Source organism: Neofelis nebulosa, chromosome 4, assembly GCF_028018385.1.
Source record: "Neofelis nebulosa isolate mNeoNeb1 chromosome 4, mNeoNeb1.pri, whole genome shotgun sequence".
NCBI lineage: Eukaryota > Metazoa > Chordata > Mammalia > Carnivora > Felidae > Neofelis > Neofelis nebulosa.
Window position 1 is genome coordinate 48,221,102 of NC_080785.1, and position 22,804 is coordinate 48,243,905.

General features: G+C 43.7%; 1 protein-coding gene across 1 annotated transcript in view; it reads left to right on the forward strand.

Moving 5' to 3' along the window:
* The first annotated feature begins 7,063 nt into the window (after positions 1-7,063).
* SCRN1 (secernin 1) overlaps positions 7,064-22,804 on the forward strand; it is a 60,459-nt gene continuing 44,718 nt past the window's right edge. Inside the window, exon 1 of the mRNA XM_058724718.1 lies at positions 7,064-7,193. The gene's annotated coding sequence lies outside the window, so the exon portion shown is untranslated. The remainder of the gene's footprint in view (positions 7,194-22,804) is intronic.

Below are 22,804 nucleotides of genomic sequence, written 5' to 3' on the forward strand. Positions count from 1 at the left end.
TGACTGTAGTGAGTATGAGTCAGCCAATAATTTACAAAGCCAATCTAAGTGCCTAGGACCTAGACTAACATTAATTTTATTTTATGATCTAAAAACAAATTACATGAGATGTTTGCTGAGGTTTTGTACTCTAAAAATCTAGAATAAAGTGAATGCTGTCCCCTTGGTCTTTAGTAACAGCTAAATTATATCTCACTTGGGGATTTCTGGGAATTTACAAGTCATTTCTTTAATTTAAAATTCCACACTGCTGTAGGGATAGAGGTAATTTCTTTTCTGGTGAACAGTTGCAGTAAAAACATTTCACACGCAATGTGAATTGAGGTATTGGGGGACAGTTCTCGTTATTATAAAGAATGAAGTAAAGGTAGGGAGACCCTTTGGACTTTAATTCCGGTTTCTCAGAACATTTTCTCATTCGTTGGCCTTGCTCTGCTGGAATGTATTTTATGTTAATATAACTGATAATAATTTTACCTCCAGGCAGGAGACTAGGATATTATAACATTCAACCACATAACAGGTGTTTTGTTTTTTTTTTCTTTTCCCATTATAATCGTATCTTGTATTGTTGTGTAGCTGTTTTGTGCAGAAAACATTTGGAAACAGTCTAAGTTTGTTTATTTTATATATTTTTTAAAGTTTATGTATTTATTTTGAGAGAGAGAGAGCAGGGGAGGGGAAGAGAGAGAGAATCCTAAGCAGACTCTGTACTGTCAGCACAGAGTCCAATGCGGGGCTCAAACTCACAAACCGTGAGATCAAGACCTGAGCTGAAATCTACAGTCAGTTGCTTTACCAACTGAGCTACCCAGGCACTCCTAGATTTTTTTTTTTTTAAGTAGCTCTTAAGTTAGAAGCTAAATTAAATTAAATTGAATGGGTAAGGTACTTGTGTAGAATAACCAAGAAGAGGACTGATATTAATACAGGAGATTTGCCTTAAAGTAAGAAACATTTTTAAGAAAATTAAGCAGCCTACTAAAGTTAATTGATTCTTGCTTACATTAAGACTGAACAGTAAACCAACTCTGCTCCTTGAATTCTTTTTTCCTAACATTTTCCTACTATGGCAATAATTCTTCAAAACTATTCACTCTTTATCATTGACCTATATTTCCTCTGAGCTGGGCAATGTTCAATGGTTGTCTTTTTTTTTTTTTTTTTTTTTTGAGGTAGGGTATTTTTAAAAAATAAAACCGTGTAATACAGTGATTTTTTTTTTTTTACAATTCAATAAATTGTAGCATACAGAGTTGTGCAGCCATCACCACAATCCATTTTAGAATGTTTTTCTTATCCAAAAGAAACTCCCACACCCAAGTAGTCAATCCCCTCTTTTCCCCAACTCCCTAAGCAACCACCAATCTGCTTTCTTTGCCTGTCCTAGAAATTCACTGATAATTCTTAAAGCTCTGTCCTTTCTTTATATTCACAGTCAAGAAAGATTGACTATCTGAGAAATTCATATGACAGTAAAACAATTCCTGCTCAATTTTTGTTTCAAAAAAATATGATAAGATGCTTTTTGAAAATCAAAATGAACCAGACACAGATTCCAACTCCAAGGAATAAATCACTCTTTGTACACAAAAAGTTAAATCTTTTGCACGTGTAAGAGCTGGTATAAGGGATGTGATAGTAAAAACCTAGGGCCTGGATTTTGACTGAAAAGTAGAAAGTCAATGGAAAGGAGAGTGAAGAATAATTAGGAATTTAAACACTCAAGTCTCTCCATATGTTAGATTATTTCCAATTATCTGAGAGCCAGGTAATTAGTCCAATAGGAAACAAAATGATACCAATCTTCTGCTCTTTCATGAAAGTTAGATGCATGTCCAAAACAAAATACTCTTCCTCTGGAGTCAGAAATTTTATACATTCTCTCAATAGGTAGGATGATTGCTGAATCACTGATAGCATGAAATAAGTCTTCCTTTAACTGAACCCAAAATTCCTACAGCAATTTAGACAAAACTTTGTTTAGTTCTCGGGAAGATTGGAAAATAACTAATAATAACTTTTTTTTTTTAAGCTTATTTATTTATGTTGAGAAAGAGAGGGAGAGGGCACACTAAAGCAGGGGAGGGGCAGAGGGAGACAGAATCGCAAGCAGGCTCCGTGCTGTCAGCGCGAGTCCAGTTTGGAGCTGGACCCCATAAACCGCAAGATCGTGACCTGAGCCGAAACCAAGAGTCGGTCGCTTAGCCAACTGAGCCACCCAGGCGCCCCACTAATAATAGCTTCTGTTGAAAGTCCTGTATTATCTTGAGGGAGCAGTGGTGTTAACATTGCAGATCTAAGAAGCTCAACGTCTACAATTCTGGATAAGCTTTCATCCATTAAAAGGTGGCCTCAGGTATCACCAGGATATTAAAAACAAGTTCTGTTTTAAAACTGTGGGTAGCATGGGGTGGATCTTTTCCACACACGTAAACTAGGAAAACATCAGGAGGACAGGATTAGGTTGAAGCTCCCAGTCTGGTCATAGAATCTTTTAGTCTGTTCTTTGATGATGACAAGACAAGGTCTTAGCGATTCTCCTTTAAATCATCTGTACAGTGGCTAAACCCATGAATGACTCCTAGAGGCACAGAACGTGTGAAGCATACATAATTTGTTTTTAAAACCAGATCCAGAACATTTAGGAGCTGTTATTTCAAATTAAATAGAAGACATTCACTGAAATGACACACTTGAGTAATTGAATTTATAAGCCCATCACCTAGTTACAATAAATACAATTTTATACCTTTTGCCAAAAGATAATTTATGGCCGTCCAAATTACATATTCAAAGGGCTCGATGGATCATTTAAATTCTAAAGATAATTTAAAAATAGATTTCAGTACTTAAAATCTCTCAGTGTTGCTTATACTCGATATGGGCAGTAATTCTGTAAATTGATTTAAGGGCATTCTAAAGGTTTGTTTCTATGGTAACCAAATTCAGAAAACTAACCTCCTAAACATGGTTGTCATAGAATTAAGACAGGTGGCTGACTAATCTTCACTAGCTTTCTTTCTCATTTTCTGATGGCTTTGCTCTCAGCACCTCTTTTGATTCTCGTAAGATTACATACAAAGCAATTACACGGGCTTTCTTACCCTTATGTGAGTGTCTCGTTCACGTAATACTGTCTGTTGTTCATCCCCATGAGATCTGCCCAGTGACAGATCTTTTTCTTCCTGCTACAATTATACATCAGAAGAAGCACTAAGTGGAAAACACCTCTATAAGTAATGTGTTAAAGGCATTTCTCAATTACACACATACTTCAGCTCCTCGAAATCATTGTACGGGGTTCCTCAGACAGTAACACTGCTTAGAAGAAAAGGCAACGTTGTCATCGATAATTTTTTTAGATGGTCTGTGTTCGATAACCCTCATTTATGATCATCTTTCATACTTGTTTACATTTCCCAATATGCTAGATCCACATATTTATCTGTGCCTAATTCTTATGTTACCCTGACGGGAACGTGGAATATATGCATATATTACCTTTCTACTTAATTTCTACTTAATTTCCTTGCCTGCCTCTGACTTCCTGGGAGGAGGGGCTACGATGCCTTTTACACCTTTGTAGCAGAAGTACAATTCCTGCTACAAGCGTTCCATAAATGTTTCTTGTTAAACTAGACGTGTTGAAGAACTTCTAGAAGTATAAATAAACTATGCATTTATAGTTTATTAAATAATGGGCCTAGCTGATTCTGTATCAGTCCATTTGGTTCCTAAGAGGTATGAAGATTCGTGTTCCTGGCCTTCCACATCTTCCTAGGAAGGAAAATGTGCTATGGCACTTGCTATCCGGTTGTAAGCAATTAGAAAACTGGGCAAAATAGATGAGACAACGTGGGTCAGACATTGGTCAGCAGGCAGAGCGGGATTGTGATTCTCAAGAGAAAGGAAACAAATGAGAAGAGACCTACAATCGCCTTAGCCTCCTGTGTGGAGGCAATTCCTGAACCATACATGGCAAAGACAAGGGGAAACAAAAACAGAGCCCAGTTGTTTTGCGCGGGTGAGGAAAGAGTGATCAGAGTTCAGGAAGGCCAAAGCAGTTGGAATATGTGGGGCAGAGTTCTGCAGAAAACTAAATGGAAAGGAAATTTAGAAATTTGCATTTTAGTCATCGACTGAATACCAGTTTATGCATGCAAATGATGAATCTCCACAAGGCTGAGGAAGAAACAACTACTGGGAGCTGTGCACCAAAAACTTTGCAGAGCTCACACAAAACTGGGAATTGTTCACGTTTCTACCAGCCAGGATCACCTTATTGATTGCATGGAACATTTATTAGAGACCCTATGTGAGTCATACCTTAGTAGAAGGGCTAAAGTAGCCATAGAGTTAGCCTGGGTGGTTCAGTCGGTTGAGCGTCCGACTTCGGCTCAGGTCATGATCTCACGGTTTGTGAGTTCGAGCCCCACGTCGGGCTCTGTGCTGACAGCTCAGAGCCTGCAGCCTGCTTCAGATTCTGTCTCTCTCTCTCTCTCTCTCACTTTCTGCCCCTCCCTCTCCCCCACTCTCTCTCTCTCTGTCTCTCTCTCTCTTTCTCTTGCTCTCTCAAAAATAAACATTAAAAAAATTGGAAAAAACAAGTAAAACACACAGTATGATTAGGAAACCAATAATGGATTTAAAATGGAATACTAAAAAGAATCCCAGTTCTTCAAAAGAAGGCAAGTAAAAAGCAGCTGGCTGGCTCAGTTGAGTGACTGACTCCTGGTTTCAGCCCATGAGCTCGTGGTTTCATGAGTTTGAGCCCTGCATCGGGCTCCGCGCTGGCAGCATGGAGCTTGCTTGGGATTCTCTCTCTCTCCCTCTCTCTCTGCCCCTCCCCCACTCACACTGTCTCTGTCTCTCTCAGATAAATAAATAAACTTAAACAAACAAACCAAAAACAGGTGGGACAAATGGAAGTATCAGGATGTTACATTTATAACTCACCATACTGATAATTACATTAAATACCGATGGTCTGAATCAGTTTCTCAACCTCAGTACTATTGACATTTAGGGCCAGATAATTCTTAGTTTTGGGAGATCGTGCACTGCATCCTAGGGTGTTTAATAGCATCCTTGACCTCCATGCACTAGACACCAGTAGAGACCTCCTCCACCTCTGCCATTTTGACAACCAAAAATATCTCCAGACATTGCCAAATGTTAACAGCCGCTGATGGAAACATTCCAATTCAAAGGCAAAGGGTGTCTGAATGAAAAACAAGATCCAACTATATTATGTCTTTGAAAAAAAACAAAACCAAAAACACCTACTCTAATCTAAAGACAGAAATAGGTTAACAGTAAAAGGACAGTTTCCTTGGTTGGCCTAAATGTGCAATAAGGTCCTTTTGTGCTCCAAGAGTATATGACCGCTGGTCTATCCTGCAGTGCCTCCACGGATTCCCTCAGCCTTCTCCTACACTCCATTCACTCTTGGGGCAAACCACAAGCATAGGAATAACATTCAAAAGCCATGAAAAAAAAAAAATCTCCCTCCCTTCCCTGCATTCTGTCACTCAGTTCTCTTTCCTGATGGCATCTATTATTACAGTTTATGATTTCTTCCAAAGATATTCCATGCATTTACAAATATGAGTACAAGCATATTTCTTCCCCACAGATAATAACACATGATATTCTGCACATGGTCCTGACCCCCCACCTCCCTTGGTGTTGGTTGCAAATCTTTCATATCAGTACATAGAGATAGACCTTCCCCACTAAAAAAAGAAAAAATTATTTGGGGGGGGGGATGAGCAAGCAGGGGAGAGGGGCAGAAGGAGAGAGAGTGAGAGAGAGAGAATCTCAAGCAGGCTCCATGCTAGGCGTGGAGCCCTATTCGGGGGCTGGATCTCATGACCCTGGGATCATAACCTGAGCTGAAATCAAGAGTCTGTTGCTCGACTGACTGAGTTACCCAGGCGTCCCAGATCCTCCCCGTTTAAAAAATTTTTATAGCTGGTTTGCATTCCATTTACTGATGCGCTGTAATGTATTTAACAGTCGTTTATTGATGGACGTTTGCTTCCAGTCTTTGCTAGCACAAATAATGTAGCAATGGATAACCTTGTACTCCTATCATTTCACACCTGTATCAGTGTATCTATAGGATAAATTACAGAAGTGGAATCCTTAAAGACTATATATATATTTTTTATTTGAGAAGATATTGCAAAATTGTCCCCCGTTGAGGTTCTAAAACTTTATTTTTTCGAATCTGATGGATGGAAAATTCTGCCTTGTGTATTTGATTTGCAGCTAAGTGAACTTGAATATCTTTTCATGTGCTGAGTGTGCGTTTGTTTTCTTCTCGTGAATTCTCTCTTCGTAGCCTTTGAGTTGGGCTTTTCTTGTCAATTTATAGAAGGTAGAGTCTCTATTCTGGTAACAGACGATGGTCAGGTCCTGACCATCAACACACCTGTCACCTGTCTGTGGATCTATTAACCCTGGGATGGAATCTGGGCTTTACTACTGCCTTGTGACCTTGGGCGAGTTCCTTAACCTCTTTGGGTTTCCATGTCCAAGGACCCAGGGTAGGGTCTCGTTTATCAACATGACGCGGGACGGCACCTTTAAAACCGGGGAGTCGGCTAGGACATGTTTGTCAACAAAGTACAGGGCACGTTTTTCCGCGGGGAAATTTTGCTTAGGCACCGAGGCCCGCACGTAGCAACCCAACCGCCGAGTCCGGGAGTGCGCTGCGAGGGGGGGTGGGGGGACTGGCTCCGTAAAGCCCGAGTTCCCCCTTTCGAGAGAGCCGCAACCCCGGACGTGACCGAGAAATAAAAATCGAGCAAAGAAGGAGCCACTTTCTGCGGCGACAGTCGCCCTCTCGGCCGCTCCCGTGCTCCCAGGCGCCCTCCCCTCTCGGGCCGAGCGCGGCGCTGCAGCCCCGGCGGCCCAGACGCAGCGGGTGCGGCTCGGCCCCGGGGCCCGGGTGGGGGAGGCGGGGGTGGGCCCCGCGGTCACGTGAGCCGGGCCAGCTGTTAGCGGGGGGCGGCGGGCCCAGGCGCCGGGAGTCTGGGGAGGGGGAAGCGCCCGACGGCCGCCTCCGCCACTGCAGCTGCAGCCCCCGATGTCGCCGCAGTAATCGCGGCCGCGGCAGCACGCGTACCCTCGGCGGCCGCAGCATCCGCGCCGCAGAGCAGAGCCCGGAGCCCGCCGCCCCGCAGGTAAGCCGCGGCGGGCACGGCTGCGAGCGCAGGGCGTCCGCAGCCCCTTCTCCCCGAGCGTTTCGGCCGCGTCCGCCATCGTCGTCCCCTGTGCCTCGTCGCCAGCCCCGGCCCTTCCGGACCTGCGGGAAGCGCTACTCCGGGCGGCATTCCGGCGGGTGGTGGCAAGGGCCGGCTGGAGGCTCGGGGGTGGGGGACGGAATCAGGGGAGAGATGGCCTCTGCCCGGGTGGTGGATGACTCGGGTTAGTAGGTTGAGGGGGCGCCGGAGAGGGATGCCCCACTCCGGGGCGCGGGCAGTGCCGCTTAGTTTGAGTCCGTCCCCCCGCTCTACACCCCAACCCCATCCTTTGCCCCGACCTCCGGGCGCTTTTCCTGTTTCCATTTCCTGAGAGCCAAGTTGCTGCCCCGCTGGGGTCTGTGCCCGCAACCCTCCCCCCCCCCCCCCACACACACCCCTGCCACCCCTCGGGCTGCTCCCGGGGTTCGCAGCTCGCTCGGTGGTGGAGTGGGCCTGGCACCTTTCCGGGAGGTAAGGTACCTGCTACCCGGGTAGCGCGAACATGGCTGCCTGGTGGGGCCCGCTGTCCTTGACCTGGCTCTGCGCCCACGTCGACCCGGTTTGTGATCACGAATCAGGTCCAGGGCACTGCCCCCCCCATTAAGGGCAAACGCGCAGGCTGTTGCTGTGTGTGCGGGCTGCAGGACTTGCCACAACTCCCCTCCCCCTCCCCAAGCCACCTCGGGGAGGTTCTTGGGGGTGGGGGGTGTCAGGGTAGGTACGTCGCGGCGCCGGGACACTTATTGGTAGAAGGCATCCTTGTATTTCTGCTACGGTTATACACTTAAGCCCTCGCTTCGCTTGTCCGTCCTGGAGCCGTTTACTTGGCGACATCACTGGTGAGGTCTGAGACGAGGGTGGTTTGCAGAGCAGGAGGGACGCTTGAACTTTAGAGAATTGATGAGAACTCGGATTGAGGGGTTTAAAATGTCCATCAAACCCAAGTGCATCTAGGGAAGCTGTCATTTGCTGTGACTCAAAACCGACTTGGTAAGGGTTCTTTCTGGATTTGCTGTTTAATTCTGACTTGCAGTTGTCTTGAATTACACTTGTGTCCAGCCTCCCGGTGGCCTCCTGTGTTCCCAGCCTGACCAGAAGATGTCATGGGTTGCAGAAGAGACCTATGTTAATTTAAAATGGCAGCATGAAAAATCAGGCCAGGCAGAAGCAGTACAGACAGACCACAGCTAACATCAGCTACCCCTGACTTATGCCTTGGTGGGGAAATCTGCAGCAGGGAAGGCTCTCCGGGGTGTCGCTGTGGCTGGTCCTAAGGGGTAGGGACTGATTCTTGCAGCAGGCTAAATTTTAGCGGGCGGCGGGGTCCTGGGGAGGTGAAGTGGCAAGTTTAGGGAGCTGTAAGTATCTTCTCTAACGTACCAAATGTGGTGCAAAGACCCAATTAAAACTCCATGATTTTGATCTGATTTTCTCCAGGCTCCACTAAGGACGATTTATGTGGCTGCTTATGTCTGTTTGATGCATAACTTCTGTGTGTTTTGTACCTACAAGTGGCTCTTAAACGAGCTGAGTGTCTAGTGTAAACATCACCCAAGAACAGTACATAACAAATGCCAGGTTCTTCAGAGCAAATTTCATTGGAAGTACTGATACAGCTCCATGAGCGAGCACCCAGGCACCAGAGAATGATACATTCTTGAAAGGTGACTCATTTTAAGATTTTTTTTTTTTTTTTTTTTTTTTTTTTTAAACAGCGTTTCTTTCCGGTTTCACTGCTGTGCCGTCAGCCATCTTCTCATTTAGGAAGGAGGGGATGCCTGAGGAGGCAAGTGTTTTCAGGGGCAACGGAATAGACGAAGATTAGTGCTCAGGTCAGGAATGGCGAGCTGGAAGCAACCTAAGAGAGCACTCTCCTGTCACCCCCCCACCCCCTTTTTACAGCCTGGGAGGCTGATTCCAGCAGGGTGATTGGGCTGTGCCCAAGGTCAGATGGCTGGTTGGCAACTGGCAGTGAGGATCGAACTCCAGCTCTCATAACTGCCCAGGTCATATTTAAGCACCAAAAAACATAAGTTAGGCATATTTTTTAAGGGGAGAAATGCGTTCTCGGATGAAAAAAATGAGTGGCTTTGTTTGTGGAGAACGATTAGGTGAATTTCTTTTTAAAAGAAACCAAAGTGGGATATGTGATAGCTTTTGAATACATCTCATTTTAAGTAAAAGGGAAATAACGAGCCTGTTTTAAAAGAATGTTGAAACGGCACTGGGTACAGAGGGTTTTCTAGAATCTGAATTTGAATTCTCTTGGTCATATACCAGTAACCACATTGGGAAGTGTGCATGGGTAAGTATTTGCGCAGAGGTGGTGAGGATATGAAAAATACTTCTGGGCATTCCGTAACGTTAACCCAAAGATCTGCAGAAGGAGAGGGTGCGTGTGTTGGGAACAGGGAGAATAGTTTGGGATGGTGAAGTGGATAGGAGCTAGGTATGGATAGATATATGGAAGTGAAGACTGATGACGATGCCATGCTTGCTGTTTAAAAACGAATAACTTGCATTAGAGCATGGTTGTCAAGATTCATTCACTTAAATTCCCCTGGTGTGTCAAAGATATTTAAAGTCAAGCGTTTCAGAAATACGTAAACATGTGCAGTTTGTTTGTTGGAGAACAGTAAGCCAAAGTTATTTTATTTTATTTTTTTAAGTTTACGTATTTATTCTGAGGGGGGGAGGGGCAGGAGAGAGGCAGAGAGAGCATCTCAAGGAGGGTCTGCCCCAACAGCGGGGAGCCAGATGCAGGGCTCGAACCCATAAACTGTGAGATGGTGACCAGAGCCGAAACCAAGAGTCGGACGCTTAACCTACTAAGCCACACAGGCACCCCTGCCAAAGTTATTTTTTAAAAAGTCACTCATGATCTCTTTATCCAGCAATAATCAGTCCTTAGGAAAGTTTGGGGCCATTTTCATTGGAATGAGAGTCTAGGTCTGTGCTGTCCAATTCAATAACCACTAACCACTAGCTACTACCCACATGTGGCTGTTGAGCGCTTGAAATGTGGCTAGTCCAAACTGAGATGTGTGAACTACGCACCAGATTTCAAACTTTATATGAAAAAAAGAATTTAAAATACCTCATTAATAATTTGTATATTGATTATATATTAATTTTTTTTAAAGTTTATCCTTGAGAGATAGAGATAGAGCACAAGCAGGGGAGGGGGAGAGGGTGGGGGAGACGCAGAATCCGAAGCAGGCCCCAGGCTCTGAGCTGTCAGCACAGAGCTGGACACCGGGCTCGAACTCGTGAACGGAGAGATCGTGACCTGAGCTGAAGCTGGACGCTTAACCAGCTGAGCCACCCAGGCGCTCCTTGATCATACATTAAAATAATATTTTAGGTATATTCCAGAGTGACTCTGGAAACATTTTGCCAAATGTTTAAAAAGTTCAACTGAACTTGGGAAACAAATGGATGGAAGAGCCAAGAAATGTAAAAGAGTTATTGGGAATGAGATAGGATCTGTACTTGCTTTACCTCTGAGGTAGATTGGCCACAACCCTGTAGCACTTTGCACCTGCCCTGTGCCAAGGATAGACACGTCCTTTTCCATCATTCTGTGTGTCTCTTCTACCCTCACTGTCATCCTTACCCCCAGTTGGGGCCTTATATGGAACTCTCTTCTCTGCAACTCTTAGGGATGGTTACAAAGCTCTTGTCAGTGGAAGGGATGGCTAAGATCAAGTGATCCCATTCCCTTTGTGACAGGGAAGCGACCTGGCATCCAAGACGGCAAGAGTGATGTAGCCATCAGTCACACCCTCCCATAGAAGCTCCCCACGTCACCAACCCAGTCTGGGATGGCGGTGCGCCATCCATTCCACTGGATGGAATGTCACATCACTCAGTCAGGGTGGCTGGAAGGGGAGGGAGGTTGAGAGCCTCCCGGCTCGAGCCTTACCTAGAGAGAGGGAGCTTGAGAAGGTCAATGTTCCCTTCTTCTGTTCTTAATAGTTACATGTTTAGCCTAAGTCTATCAGTGCTTGATATCCTCCGCTAAAGTGAACTACACCTGCTTGAAAACTCCCATAAGCATCTGCAGTCGTTATTTTAATTTGGGTTGCTGCCCTTCTCTCTCGGTTGTGTTTATGAGCCCCTCTTCTAGGTGATAAAGATCTTGAAAACATCGTTTTAGTTCCGTTTTCCCTTGGGTTGAGCTTAGTGCTTGTAGGTTTGTAGGTGGTTAGGGGCTCAAGATGCCTATTGGTAATTCATCCGACTTCTTAAAAATTCTAATTAAAATAATGTAGCGACCGAGGCTCTTCTGAATATTTTTGTCCTCTCAAAGTAAAATCTTAGTGTATTTTTAAATTGCGCTCAGAAGCGCCCTAGTGACCTGAAAGAATTAAATGAAATGTCTTTGTTAAGCACTAAAGGAATCAGATTTTTTAAATAATGAAAAACCCAATAAAGTAATATGAGCTTGCTATAAATTGAAAATGACATAACTAGATAAAGTAAAATTTAAAGCTTCTTACTCTGTATCCCATCTCTATTTTCACTGCCAATTCTTAGGTTAAAAAATTTTTTTTTTAGGGAGAGCAGGAGAGAGGCAGAGGGAGAGAGAGAGTCTTAAGCAGGCTGCATGCTGCGCATAGAGCCTGATGCGGGGCTTGATCCCACGACCCTGGGACCATGACCCGAGTTGAAATCAAGAGTCAGATGCTAAACTGACTGAGCCACCCAGGAGCCCCTGTTAGTGACATATTAATCCATTAACCCTGGTCCTTTCCTTCATTCTTTCTTCCCTCCCTCCCTTCCTTCCTCTCTCCCTCTTTTGTATATGCTTATATTTATATTAATGTATGTGTATACATATACATGTATATACACACCCATGCATATATTCACATATATGAATATAAGTTTCTTTTGGTAATAAAATGGGATACATTCCCTAATGGTAAAACAGAGCAAATGGCTCTAGCATTAATGGGTATTTACAAAGTAGTTTTAATTTTTTTAAATGTTTATTTTATTTTTGAGAGAGAGAGAGCATGAGCAGGGGAGAGGCAAAGAGAGAGGGAGACAGAAAATCCCAAGCAATCTCCCTGCTGTCAGCGCAGAGCCCGGTGTGGGGCTCGAACTCATGAACCATGAGATCATGACTTGAGCCGAAAGCAAGAGCTGGACTCTTAACCAACTGAGCCACCCAGGCGCCCCTACAAAGTAGTTTTTAAATCAAATTTTGCTAGACCTAAAAAAAACGTAATCTCTGGTTACTAGCAAGATTTAACTCTTATTGCTTTATGCCTTCTGTAGAAAAGGAATAGTTAGCTAATTTGTTTTACAGGGACAGAGTGTAAATCACCATTTTAAGAATGACTGAGAAGAGTTTTTAAATCCCAGTTTGCAGAGTTAACAGGTACATATCAAATTACATTAATGGGAAAAGATCAGAAGAGACAATGCATTATTTAGATGGGAGAAGAAAACAGATGGTGGGAATAGGAAGGTCATAATTCAAAGCAACCTTGCCAAATTAGTGGACACAATGGCAGCAATGTTAGAAATGAGAACAGAAGCAAATGAAAGGATCCTAGATGCGGCTTGCTTAGCAGCTTCTAGGTCTTTCCCACAGAGAGTGCTTTTGGCAGCTCACCGGATACCTGCCTATCTCGCACCCATTTTTCTTCCTTCATTTCCCTTATCATTATGTTTCAAGAACACTGTTCTTTAAGAACAAGTTAAAGGACCAAACCTTGAGTGTTTCTCTCTTCTAGATAGGCTGCGTATATTATCTCATTTAATCTCATACCAGCTCATCTACATTTTATAGATGAAGACTTTTATAGACAAGAACTCCACTTTTAAATGGAAGAACTGTACCTGGAATTGGGGGTCTGTCTGATGCTTTCTTAAAAAGCTATAACGTAACCTCTTAGAGAGTTTATCCTAACCGCACAGTCTCACCTGTATTGTTCATGCGATGCAAGCCATTTTCTTTCTTTATGTTACTATGAAAGATGGAAACCTTCTTCCAACCTATCATGTATTGGAAAACATCTTCTTTACCATGAACTCGATCTGACTATCTTTCTTCTAACTTGGCTAGCCTGAGCGGAAAATTAATCTCTCTTGTGCCGCTTATCTACTCTTTCTTGCAATTAAAAAAAAAATTGTTGTATCCATGAGAAATAGATGCCATTCAACTAATCTCTCCTCTTTCCTTCCCTCTAAAATCCCTAAACGGGTTCTTCTTTTTTCTAGCTCAGATTTTCACTGAGTATCCAAGGTAGAGGAGTCATGATAGCCGCCAATCTTGCAGCCTGAGTTTTCTTTTAAGTGGCACCATATTTTAAATGCACCAGATTGATGGACAGACCACTGGGTGTGGTGCAGTTTTTGAGATGGTCCTTGAATTCACATGTGTCCCAACCTTGAAGGTACACAGACTAAATAATGAGCCATATATATCTGCACCACTGTTTTTCAAACATGTAAGGATTCTGTTGCCATTTAGCACATACAAATCCATTGGAAGTGTTATTGAATTCATAACATATATTCATTATGTCTTTCCCAGCCAACTGCAATGACTGTTAGGTGAGAGTTTCCATGAACATTTCTTGACATTGAAAAGTTGGAAAACATCATATTAGAATATTTTCTATTATAGAAAAATTCTGGAAGGATTGGAAGAATAATTTTGTAAAGTGACCATTTTACCACCTAACTTACCTTATGGATAAATGCTGGTTTTGATGTACAACGTTCTAATTGACTATGGATAGAAAGCTCTACATTTCCTTCGTTATCAGTCTGTCACGTGAATCATTACGTTAGACATTTTGCTTTATTCATATTTCTCATTGTGACCATATAGCGCAAATGAAGCAGAATCAGATGTGGCCCAAAGTTAAAATGAGTGTATTTGCCATGACTGAGCTATAGAGTTCTCCCTAATTCCCAAGCCTCAGCCCTATTGTAATATCATATTTATTAGCTGCAATGAGCTAGGATAATAGATTATTCTGATTGCCACTCTTCCTTTTCTTTTTTTAAAAAAAATATTTTCATTACTAATTCTATACTTTTACAAGAGAAATTTGAAAATGCCTGAATATATAGAGGTTAAGAAACTGTGATTCTTGGGGCACCTGGGCGGCTCAGTCAGTTAAGCATCTGACTTCTGCTCAGCTCATGATCTCACAGTTTGTGAGTTCGAGTCCCGCATCGGGCTCACTGCTGTCAGCAAGGGGCCTGTTTTGGATCATGTGTCCCCCTTTCTGTCTACCCCTCCCCAGCTCGCACTCTATCTCTCCCATAAATAAACAAATAAGCATTAAAAGAAAACGAATTGTGATTCTACAACCCAGAGATACTGCTACTCTTAAAATTTTTGTTACATTTCCTTATGATCTTCTTGCAACATCTGTCTAGATAATATACATAACTTGAATGATACCATATGTAATTTGTGTGACCTCTTCTCTTTTACCAGCTTGATTCTGTGTACTTATATGTTTTCCAGCTTTCTATGATATGTATAGATAGCCATTTACATGTCCTGAATCTGTTTTGTTTTATTTTTTGATTCTTACGATCATCTAAGTGGTTGTATTTTGGGGGAGGGGAATGCAGCAGGGGCGGTCCATTAAATTATTAGGGGTTAGGAGGAAGTCGAAAAGTCATTAATTACCTGAACATTTGGTTTTACAGGTTTTTAAAAATTTTTTAAATACATTTATTTATTTTTGAGAGACAGAGCACAAGTGGAGGAGGGGCAGAGAGAGAGAGGGAGACACAGAATCCGAAGCAGGCTCCAGCTCCCGGCTGTCAGCACAGAGCCCGACATGGGGCTCGAACTCACTAACCTCGAGATCATGACCTGAGCCGAAGTCAGACGCTTAACCGACTGAGCCACCCAGGCACCCCAGGTTTTACGGTTTTTAAATAGACACTCTTTTCATTTTTTCTAGCTAGTCGCCTTTATTGCAGTATTTTTGGAATGGATAATAAGTAAGTGTGTTTGGAAAAAATCATCCAGGAGATATTTCTTAGCCATCTTACCGACTTAGAAATATTCCGTTACTTGAAATGACATTTAATTCTTCTTTTTTTTCTGGCTCAGATTCTCACTTTCTGTCCAAGGCAGAGGAGTCCTGATAGTCTCCAATCTTGCATCTATGTTAAATGAAGAACACTTTTTTTTTTAAAGGCATTTTCATTTTTTAAATTAAAACATTTTTTTAAGTATTTTATTTTGAGAGGGAAGGTGGAGAGGAGCAGAGAGAGAGGGAGAGAGAGAATCCTCAGCAGGTTCCCCACTGACAGGCTCCACTACCCCCGGGATCATGACCTGAGTGCAAATCAAGAGTCGGACGCCTAACCGGCTGAGCCACTCAGGCGCCCCTAACGGCCTTTTTAAAGAATTGGATGAAACTTTACTTCTTGAAAGTAGTAAAAATTGCAGGGGTGCCCGGGTGGCTCAGTTAGTTGAGTGTCCAACATGGGCTCAGGTCATGATCTCACAGTTGGTGAGTTTGAGCCCCACGTCCAGCTCTGTGCTGACAGCTCCGAGCCTGGAGCCTGCTTCGGATTCTGTGTCTCCCTCTCGCTCTCTGTCCCTTTCCCACTCGTGCTCTGTCTCTCTCAAAAATAAAAAAAATAAGAATGTTAAAAAAATTAAAGTGGTAAAAATTGCAAAACAGAACAGTTAACCATCCAGGTCTTCCTGATGATCATGTATTCTGATTTCTCCATTTTATTATTTATTTATTTACTTTTTATTTTTTAACGTTTTTTTTTTTTATTTTTTATTTTTGAGAGACAGAGAGACAAAGCACGAGTGGGAGAGGGGCGGAGAGGGAGACACAGAATCTGAAAGCAGGCTCCAGGCTCTGAGCTGGCAGCACAGAGCCCGACGCGGGGCTCAAACCCATGAACCGAGAGATCATGACCCGAGGTGAAGTTGGACGCTTAACTGACCGAGCCACCCAGGCGCCCCTGATTTCTCCGTTTTAAAGCTAGAGACCAAGAAACATAGCCTCCCACACCTCTGTTTGTCATACTAGGGAAGAGGAAATCCTGCTCTCGCAAGTTAACCAGGGATCGGTTTCACCAGCCTTCTGCCCGAAGGCAGAGCGTATGGCCGCCATTGCTGTGGCTGCATTCAGCAACATGCGATTAAAATTAAGTGGTTTCCTTAAGACTAAAATTGAGAAGCAAGAAGGCAGCAGGCTGATGGCCTTTGAGGCTGGTGGATGCCTTCAGGGGCTTTGCTGCACTGTTCTGTGTGTGCTGAAACACATGGTCAAAGAACCATGCACAAGAAACGAAGAATCCTTTTGAGGAGCACAGAGGTGAAATAACTTGTACCAGTGGGTTTTGCACACCCGTTCTGGACTGGCTGCACCAGAATCACCGGGTTATTGGTTAGAAATACACTTCCTGCGATCTCATACAGATGCACTGAACAGAATCTACAAGGAGGGGGATGTCTAGGAATCTGCCATTTTAACAAACTCCCCAGACGATTTGGATGCGTGGTTAAATATGGATACCATGGATTGAACCACAGCATGGGAGCACCTTGGCCAAATTACGTTTTCCTGCCCTTTTTCTCTCACTGAAGATTAAAATACAGTTATGTCCCTTCCCCTTCGTTCATTCAACAGACATTTATTGAGGTCTTATTAGGTGCCAAAGTGCCAGGGAAATGAGGGCTTATGTAAGGGTCCTTGCCTCATGGGTCTTACAGTCTGGCAGGTATTTTGAAACTTGAGGGAGAGAAATAAAGCAAGGTAGTGGGGTCCAGGGGCTCACTCCCCCCACTAATATACCTTGCAAACTAAGCTCCCTGCCCAACCCCCTGCTCCAGTAATCCTTCCTCAAAGAGGTATTTGAGCCTCAAACAAGTTACGAGTAATAACTCCAAGAAAATATTCCCTGTCTTTGATCAGTCCAGTGCTATTTCTAACCTTAACAGAATTTTATTTTATTTTTTTTTAATTTTTTTTTCAACATTTTTAATTTATTTTTGGGACAGAGAGAGACAGAGCATGAACGGGGGAGGGGCAGAGAGAGAGAGAGGGAGACACAGAATCGGAAACAGGCTCCAGGCTCCGAGCCGTCAGCCCAGAGCCTGACGCGGGGCTCGAACTCACGGACCGCGAGATCGTGACCTGGCTGAAGTCGGACGCCTAACCGACTGCGCCACCCAGGCGCCCCTAACCTTAACAGAATTTTAAACATCTTATCATGTGCTTTACTTTTAAAAGTTATTTATTATATGGGGCGCCTGAGTGGCTCAGTCAATTAAGCGTCTGACTCTTTTTAAAAATAAAAAAATTTTTTTAATGTTTATTCATTTTTGAAAGACAGAGAGAGACAGAGCACAAGCAGGGGTGGGGTGGAGAGAGAGGGGGACACAGAATCTGAAGCGGGCTCCAGGCTCTGAGCTGTCAGCACAGAGCTCAACACAGGGCTCAAACTCACGAACCGTGAGATCACAACATGAGTTAGTCAGATGCTCAACTGACTGAGCCACCCAGGCACCCCGTGTCTGACTCTTGATTTCAGCTCAGGTCATGATCTCATGGTTCGTGAGTTTGAGCCCCAAGTTGGGCTCTGCGCTGACAGTGTGGAACCGGCTTGGAATTCTCTGTCTCCCTCCCTGTCAACCCCTCCCCCACTCATACGTGTGTGTGTGTGTGTGTGTGTGTGTGTGTGTGTGTGTGTGCGCGCGCACACACTCTCTCTCAAGATAAATAAACATTTAAAAACTTACTTATTATACAAAGTTACAAACAGATATAAAAGTAAAGAGAACAGTATAGTAAATCACTGTGTACCCATCACCCCATTTCAGCCATTTTTGTTATATAGCCAAACTTGTGACATCTGAATGTTCACCCTTCCTTCCCACCTTGGATTACTTTCATCCTATCATTTCACAGGGAAATACCCCAGATTGTATCTCTAAAAGATATGGGCTCTTTTTTCAGACATAACCAGTGTTATACTGTCTAAAACAAGAATTCCTTAATGACATCAAATATCCAGTCAGTGTTCACATTTCCCCAATTGTCTTATAAAGTTTTTGTATCATTTATTTACATCAGGATCCAAATAAATTTGTCAGTGCAGTTGGCTGATACATCTCTTAAGTAACTTTGTCTCTTAATCTTTTTTTTTTTCCCTTGCAGTTTTTGTTGTTGTTATAGAAGAAGTCAGATTTGTCCTGTAATTTCTCATAGTCTAGACTTTCCTGATTGCATCCCTAAGATGTTATCTGCATTCTCTGTAAACTGATGGTTAGATCTGGAGGCTCTATCATCCTAATTGTTATTTTTTTTTATAAGCTTATTTACTTAGAGAGAGAGAATGAGCTGGGGAGGGGCAGAGAGAAAGAGGGAGAATCTCAAGCAGGTTCCACACTGCCAGCATTGAGCCTGATGCAGGGCTCGAACTCATGAACCGTGAGATAGTGATCTGAGCTGAAAGCTAGAGTCGGCTGCCTGTCCGACTGAGCCCCCCAGCCCCCCCGGCCTGATTTGTTAAACACATTTTAGTTACACCATGGAACGTGTATCTGATGTGCCAGGGTGCAAACCACTGAGGGATTGGCGTAATGGTGGCAGACCATCACCAGTGAGTAAGAGCGAGGAAAGTAAATGTTTATTTGTAAATAAAAGTAAGCTGTGTACAGCCACAGGCCCTGGTGCCTTCTGTATGCTTGCACATAAATTGGAGTGCTGTGTTGTATGTGGGGTATTAGTCCCATTTTCACATGTGGAAACTCTGTTTCAGAGAGCTCATGACCTGCTTGTCTCTTACAGGTAGTGGGTGGATTCAGGATATAAACAAGGGCCTATTTATCTTAAAGTGTATCATTCTCTTGCCTGTGTACACATGGGGCTGCAGGGCCAAGCAGGCATTGTAAAGGAGGACAACTGACCTGACAATGAAAAAAGAAAGAACAAAAAAAGCAATATCCCATGGGGTGATGCTAAGTGGCATTTTCATTGGCCTCCGTGTCAGGGAGTGGAGGGGACAGTGGAGAGGACCCCCTCCTCAGCTCCAGTCTTGATGTCACACGGGAATGTGTGCCCAGTGTTGGCAGATCTTTTCTGAGATTTCAGAAGTCAAGTATCTGAATTTCTATGAAATATCTCTAGAATTGAAAATGTTCTATTTTTTAGTTTTTTTTTTTTTTTTTGAGAGAGAGAGAGGGCACGAGTGAGTGAGGAGAAGAGACAGAGGGAGAGAGAGAGAGAGAGAGAGAGAGAGAGAGAGAGACTTCCACGCAGGCTCCTGACTGTGAGCATAGAGCCCGACGTGGGGCTCAAGCTCACAAACCGCGAGATCATGACCTACGCCAAAGTCGGATGCTTAGCCGATTGAGCCACCCAGGTGCCCTTAGAATTAAAAATGTTAGCTGCTAATTCAGATTAAACAAACAAACAAAACAAAACACTATCTAGGACAACACCCTGGGCCAAACCAGACAAATGTGCCGCCTGCCGCCCCTGTCCCTCCTCATGCTGCCCTAAGTATGTCGGTTGAAGATTGGTTCTGCAGACCGCAGCAGGCAAGTGTCGCAGGGACGAGTTGCCCCTGAAATTAAAGAAAGGGGATATTAAGTAGCTCTTAAAAGGCATCAACTGGCAACGAGGCAAATCTTCAAAAGATGAAAGAGCATTTAATACTTCAGGGAAAAAGCCAGTTTCTGAAGTCTGAACAGATCAGACGTTAACAAAGGAACAGCCCTCCTCATCCGTGTACCTTTTCTCATCCTCGTGAGGCTCGAGCCCTTACGATGACCCACATGGTGTTCTGAGCACTTGGTAAGTATTTGCAAGTCTCTGCTCATTTCAGCCCTCACCATAACCCTGTCGTTATCCCATCAGAGAAAGGTGACACGGGCCTGAGATTCACAACAAGGTTGGCCCCGAAGCCTGCTTACTTAACACCCTATATGGTCTTTCTTCTCTCATTCAAAGCACAGAGTATTAGAAGCTGGGATTTCCTGGCTGTGGACTCCCAAAGCCCCACTATCTTGAGCTTTCAACAAAACACTTAGTAGGGTATTTCTTTCAGGCAGAGCTCGATGAGCCTTTCATCAGCTTCTGTTAGCATTTACATCTAATGTCTAGCTGGAGAATTCCTTTCCCGAACACCTTATCTATTCTTTACCATTCCCACAGTAGATACCTGACAGGAAAACCAATTTGTAAGCGATTATTAGCATTTGTCCTGTTTTCAGTTCAGCCAGAATGTCGATCATTTAAAAAATGAATTTATCAGGAAATAAAATAACATCATAAAATAAGGTCTTCTTGGCTTTTCTGGAAGCCGGTAATTCACAGACACCGGATTTAAGCCTACCCGGTCCGTTCAGGAAAGCTGGGAGCTTGGGGAGTAAGGAAGCCTGGCCGGACATTTGGGTTTTGTTTCTATGTGCAAGTAAAGGCACTTTGTTACAGTTACTTGTGAGACAGTTAATAAGCTCCTAGCTTGTAGAGGTAGTCATTTTCTTCCTCTCAGGCAGTTTAAGCCTCTCTTATTACTGGGTAAGGTGACTGATGAGGGACACTCAGGAGCTTCACTGGGACAAAAGGGCAGGGCAGTCTGGCAGTCAGGCGAAGAAAACCCCTACCCGGGCTCAGAGCATTCATGCCCTTCAGTAACAACTCCCTGAACTTGAGGACAAAGACCTCTTCTCGCTTGCGGCTTCCTCCCTCCTTGTCTAGACATTCTGCAAGTGGTCTCCTAGTTACAGGGGTGCGGTGCGCCAGCCCTGCACGCCTGTACCCAGCCTGTGGGCACCAGCCAGAGGGCGAAGGTGCAGATTCCGCCCCCACCCCCTTCCTGTGCAGTGAACTCCAAGGAAGCTCAAATATCTTGTTCCCACGAGGAAGTCAGGACTCCTAAGAAAAGTTTGATAAGGAGGACAATGGTGGTTAGAAATTGAGCTCTGGGGGACCTCACCACAGCTGACAGCAGCAATCTCTAAAGCTGTGCACCTGCAGTACTGTGGCCTCTAGCCACATACGACCGTTTAATTAAATTTTTTAAATTGTGGTAAGATACACAGAGCATGAAGTTATCATCTTAACCATGCTGTTTAAGCGCACAGTTCAGTCGTGTTAAGGATAGTCGCATTGTCGTGCAACCAATCTCCAGAATTTTTTGTCTTGCATGGCTGAAACCCTGAAACCCTATACCCATTTCCCCTCCCCCCATCCCTGGTAACCACCTTCCTCTATGAATGTGACTACTCTAGGGCCTCATATAAGTGGGATTATATATGTGTGTGTGTGTGTGTGTGTGTGTGTGTGTGTGTGTGTGAGAGAGAGAGAGAGAGAGAGAGAGAGAGAGAGAGAGAGAGAGAGACGGGCTTATTTCACTTAGGGTAATATGGGCTATCTTAATTTTAAGTTAATTAAAAATTCAGCTCCTGACTTGCACTGGCCATATTTCAAGTACTCAGTAGCCCCATCTGGCTAGTGGCCACTGTATTGGACAGCACAAATACAGAATATTTCCATTATCGCAGAAATTTTTTACTGGACAGGGCTCATCTGAAGGAAGACAAGTGGCTTAAACAGAGAAGTGGCTGGAGGCGGGGGCTGGGAGAAGGAAAAGTACCAGCTATTTTTTTTTCTTACCATTCCAGCTGGTGAATAATCCGACTCCTTTTCTCCCCCACAGAAACAATAGCAGCTACCTTCTGTTTTAATAGTTGCAATTTGTATCCTTAGCCCAGCCTCCAGTCTTCCTGTAGCATAGGACATGAAGAATAATCCAGTTTGAGAAAATACACAATACAGACTACAGATAAATGTACTTTAAAACATTCTTAGCAAGTACGTTTTAGGAAGCACCTGTCAGTTTAACTATCCATGGGAGTTAAATTGCAGTGTTTCATTAATCGGAACTATTAGTTTATCGCTTACTTGGCAAGAATCCTAATTGGTATTTACCACAAAGAAGCCTTATTCAGTAGACCTACCCTTTAAGCCTGTTGCTTTTAAAGATTTTTGCTTGAGACCCGCAGTAAGAAAGAGAAATATTGTATCTCCTCCCAGTTTATGCACACACTTACATGTTTACATGTATATACCTGAACTTAAAAGTTTCTTGTAACAACACTTACCCTTATTAAGTGTGATGCATATATTGTTTTATTAAAAAATGTTTGTCTATTAAAAAAAAAACAACAAAAAACCACTGATCCTATCCACTGAATTGATTTCGTAACCCTCAAAAGGGCCACAACATGCAGTTTGGAAAACACGGCTTTAGGTACAGCTAGGTTCCATTTCAGGCCTGGCGTGAATGCTGCTCCCCATCTCTCATGGGATGACTCAGAAAGTGGCTAAGAATTGCATCTCAAGGGGCGCCTGGGTGGCTCAGCCCGTTGAGTATCCGGCTTCAGCTCAGGTCATGATCTCACGGCTCAGAGCCCACTTAGGATCCTCTGTCCCCCCCCCCCCACCCCTCCCCACTCCTCCCCGCTCATGCTCTCTCTCCCAAAAGTGAAAAAAACATTTATATTAATAATAATAGAAAGAATTGCA